This window comes from Balaenoptera acutorostrata, chromosome X (assembly GCF_949987535.1).
Source record: "Balaenoptera acutorostrata chromosome X, mBalAcu1.1, whole genome shotgun sequence".
NCBI classification, from domain to species: domain Eukaryota; kingdom Metazoa; phylum Chordata; class Mammalia; order Artiodactyla; family Balaenopteridae; genus Balaenoptera; species Balaenoptera acutorostrata.
The window spans coordinates 85,881,232-85,886,021 of NC_080085.1; the positions used below are offsets into that span (position 1 = coordinate 85,881,232).

A 4,790-nucleotide genomic window follows, 5' to 3' on the forward strand; every position below is an offset into this window, starting at 1 on the left:
AAAGGGGATAAATAGCAACTCACAATTGGATGATTTGCAATATACGGCAACAGGAAAAGCTGCCTTACTCTCTTCATGATGGCAGTGGCACCTTGGAGCTATCCACACCACCAAGGAAGAAAGCTGATAGAGTCTGAGAGGCAGCCTGTGCCCTTGCTCTGAAGTTGATTTGCCCAGTCAGGCAAATGCACGTGGGAGGTTTGACTTTGTCGTTCACACTGGTCCAGATGGTGCTGTCCAAAGCCAGAATCTCTGGGCCACCGGAGCAGCATGGAGAAGCTTTCAGCGCCTCCTGAATCAAATTCTGGCTCTTGCAGCAAGCAAGTCATGGAAGAGTGCCAAACTTTTCCAGCCAAAAAGCTACTGAATTTCGCTTTCTTCCTTACTTTCATCCAACTCTTTGCTTGAAATATTAGAGTTGTAAAATGTGAGTTATGAAGAATTTTTTTCTTCATTTTCAAGACTATTTCTGATGCTTTGTATAATGACATCACTCAAAATTAAGTTTTAAAATAAAAGAAGCTCCTCATTTACATTTTTCTTCAAACTGCACTTGATTTAGAAATAAATGCTTGAGTTCAAAACGCAGAGTACAGCTTGTAAATCATTTTCTTTAACTGATGAGCCCATTGCAATTTTACATGGCATGCCAATTGGTACTGGCTGAACTCTGTCACTGGAACAGGGTTCACAAGTGACCCTTCCACACCATACCATAGGGATTTCGGTTTACAACTTTCAGAGCTGCCTTTGCCTTCCTTCTGATCCTATATACTTTGTCTTATGTATAGATGATGATCTCTACCAGACCACAAGCCCCTTTGAGAGCAGGGGATATGTCATGTTTATATGCCTCTACGCTTCCTCCTTTCAACCCAGCCTTGTGCTCTGAGGAGTAAACACTCTAAAATGTTTGCTAAAATTGTATTTTATTTTCCAGTCACTTATTTCACTCTTTAAGGCAACACAATTTTTTTTTCTGATCCTGCATCACAAGCTAAGAGAATTAAGTGTTTTTCTGTAGTGATGTCCCAAGAGCTTTCTGAGAAATGAGGTCATGTAAACCAGGTAGGAAAGGGATAGAAAAAGTGTTATCAAGTAGTTCAGCCTGGTGCCTAACATTCATTAAGTTCCTTGCCACGTTCTTTTAGTTCTCCAACATCTTCAGGGTCTAAGCTTATGAAGAAAGACTCATTTTCTTGGCTGGGAAGAGATTATCATTATTCTTTAATTTATCAAAATTAAATCATAAAATATTTATCATTATTGTTAACCTCACCAATATGCTGAGAAATTCTACAAGTCATACAGGCTCTTCTTTAGTTCAGACATAAGTACCACCTCTTTTAAGAAGCCTTCAGTGATTGTCTTGCCCCACATTTATTTCTCTCTTCTCTAACCTCTTATAATACTGTACAACATAGTTTAGCATTTAGTATACTACTGGAATTATAAACTCTTGAGGGCAGAGCTATGTTAACTTTCTTCATTTCCCCCAATGTCTTCTAGCATGGGGATCAGACTCTACAATAGTTGATACTTTATGTATATGATTCAGAATTTATATTCTCAGCCTTATCATTTTCACCATTAAATAATCCATCTGATAATTCCATTTGAATGGCCCCATATTGTCTCCAGTTCAACATGCCTAACACTGAACATAAATTTCCTTAAAACTAGCTTCCTGTCTTGACTAAGTAATTTTTTTGAGCCACCTAGGCCTTAAAGTCACTGTAACCTTTGACTCTCTCCTTTCTTTTCTTTCACATCCAATCATAGCTCTCAAATTCAGGCCTTTCAAATTTTCCTCTCCCTATTTCTATCTGCTGCTAACTTCCTAATCCAGCCTTTATCATGTGACACTTAGACTATTTCAATGATCCCCTAATTAATCTATCTTGAGTCTCAACTTCACCTACACCCTGAAAGTGTGCCTTCACTACCAGATTTATTTTCTTAAAACTCTGTGATGGTATGTCTTTCTTGCTCAAAATTTTGCTTGCCATTGCCATTCAAGTGGCTTGTCACTGCCCTCAAAGGTGAAGTCCAAATTCCTTAGCCTGGTTTCCAAGGCCTTCTATATCTTTTCTAACCTTAAACAACTTTTCTAATTCCCCTATAAAAACAAGTGAATCTGATTAATGTCCCTAAAATATGCTCCACATATCCCCTTGTTTGTACCTTTGTTTCTGTTGTTCACGCTGTTAGGAATGCTATTCATCTTCCTCTCTGCCAATGTAATTATTATTGGTCCTTTCAGGTGCAACCCCAGAGTTGAACACAATGCTTGGCGCAATAATGATTTGTTGAATGAATGGATCTTTTCCTTTTTTAGGGTTTATGTTGCACTCATTATCTTTACAAATAATTTGACACTTAGCAAATTTTCCTCACATCGTTTAATTTCGATGTCTTTCTAGAGTTTAGCCACAGTAGACATCTGACCTCTTCATTATGTCTCCTAGTGTAGTCATATCAAAGCATTTATATGTTAAGATACATGTTATTTTTTTAAATTAATTTTTATTGGAGTATAGTTGCTTTACCATGTTGTGTTAGTTTCTACTGTACAGCAAAATGAATCAGCTATATGTATACATATATCCCCTCATTTTTGGATTTCCTTCCCGTTTAGGTCACCACAGAGCACTGAGTAGAGCTCCCTGAGCTACACAGTAGGCTCTCATTAGTTATCTATTTTATATGTAGTATCAATAGTGTATATATGTCAATCCCAATCGCAGAAATATGGAATGCTTCACAAATTTGCATGTCATTCTTGCACAGGGGCCATGCTAATCTTATCTGTATTGTTCCAATTTTAGTATATGTGTTGCTGAAGTGAGCACGACCCCTCTCCTTTAGAGCCCTATATTCTTAAAGTCAAAATTGATATTATTTAGCATTTCTTGGTAAAACCTTCATTTTTTTTCCCCAGGATATTAAGGTAATTGTCTTCTGAGATGATATTATGTGAATATCCTCAAATTTTACATGGTTAAATGCAGCAAAATCTACTGTACTAGAAAAACCAACAATAGCACTCACAGATGACAGCATAGTTACCCTGTACTTTAGCTACCTTTGATAACTGAGCAACATATTGATTTGATCATTTATCAGTCAATTTTCAAGATAGTAAAAACAAACAAATCAACCCTACCAAGTCTACATGCCATTGGAATTGTAACACAGAATATCACTTCCAATCTTTGTAATTTTGTAACTGAATAAAAAGTGAAACATATAGTTCATTCCTAAAATACTTTGTCTATATGTTGCTAGCATCAAGATAGATGGCAACATTCCTGCTCATAGAACAGGCAGCTAAGAACACAGAGCTTCAAGGTGTCTATTCCGTCCTCACATTGGAACTGGATGCTATTCATTTCAATAAGTACATATGCTCTGTGAATAATTAGAAATATCAGTAAGACTGAGTTAGGAAGTATGATTCCTTATTAAGTGAGAGGCTAGTGAGGAGAGGGGAGATAATATAATGTATTGCAATCCTTTTGGGACAGGTGATCCCCAACATTTATTTCTTGTTGTTTTTATAGATCCCTAAGAAACATTCTAGCTGATGCAATGAATAAAGATAAAGTGGAAAAGGATAGGGACTCAAAGTCACCCAACATATAGAGTTCTAGAATTCTTGGCTTATAACTTAAATAGGCGTGTATGTGTGTGAATATGTAAGTGTGTGTATGTGTGTGTGTAGTTTGCATGTTTGCCCCCCCCCAAAAAAAAGAGGAAGAAAAGGGAAAAGAGAAAAAGGGTCTTAGTTACAGTGTATTTGGTTGTAGGTAACAGAAGCCCACTAAAATTAGCTTAAGTGAAAAAGGGGAACTTTTTGTAAGAAACATGGTGTCTCAAGGAAACCCATGGTAGAAAGGGTAGTTTCCATCTCATGGGTAGCTGGAAACTGACTGTCAAGAAACTGGGAAGCTTCTCTTTTTTTAGCACCTCTTTTCCAGATCAACTTTCATAATATCAGCAAATACAAAAGCATGGCCTCCTTACAGCTTCTGAATTTCTAATATTCTTGGTTTATCCAAATAGCAGAGGCTGACCCACATCTTCGCATCACAAGTCCAAATTCCTAGGAGAAGAATCTGGTTGGCACACCGGGGGTAAATGTTCACCCCCATCTGATCAGCTATGGCTTAGGGGAGGGCCCAGAAGAAAAATCAGGCCAGCTTAGGTTGAAGGTTTCCACATGTCCAGTCATCTTGGGCTCAGAGGGTGATGCAGTATCGAGTACATGGTACGTATATAGCAGCTAGGGCCCACCCCTGCTGGGGGATTGCAGGAAATGGAGTTGTGAGATTGGCAAATACACTAATAAGTGATCATGATAGCTAAAGATAGGGGATAGGAAAGAGGGAAGAGAAATAGAGGAGAAAGAAGCAGAAAAAGGGAGAAATTTAACCATCTAAGTGTTATACAGTCATTTAGGTTTTTTTTTAAAAATAAAATTTATTTATTTATTTATTTATTTATTTATTTATTTATTTATGGCTGCATTGGGTCTTCGTTGCTGCGTGCGGGCTTTCTCTAGTTGTGGCAAGCGGGGGCTACTCTTCATTATGGTGCGCGGGCTTCAGTAGTTGTGGCACGTGGGCTCAGTAGTTGTGGCTCATGGGCTCTAGAGCGCAGGCTCAGTAGTTGTGGCACATGGGCTTAGTTGCTCCGTGGCATGTGGGATCTTCCCGGACCAGGGCTCGAACCCATGTCCCCTGCATTGGCAGGCAGATTCTTAACCACTGTGTCACCAAGGAAGTCCC

At 38.4% G+C, this 4,790-nt stretch overlaps 1 non-coding gene across 1 annotated transcript; it reads right to left on the reverse strand.

Moving 5' to 3' along the window:
* Positions 1 to 2,745: 2,745 nt before the first annotated feature.
* LOC114237810 (U6 spliceosomal RNA) lies at positions 2,746 to 2,852 on the reverse strand. The gene has a single exon (XR_003623297.1). It is a non-coding gene; the product is annotated as a U6 spliceosomal RNA (small nuclear RNA).
* Between the last annotated feature and the right edge of the window lie 1,938 nt (positions 2,853 to 4,790).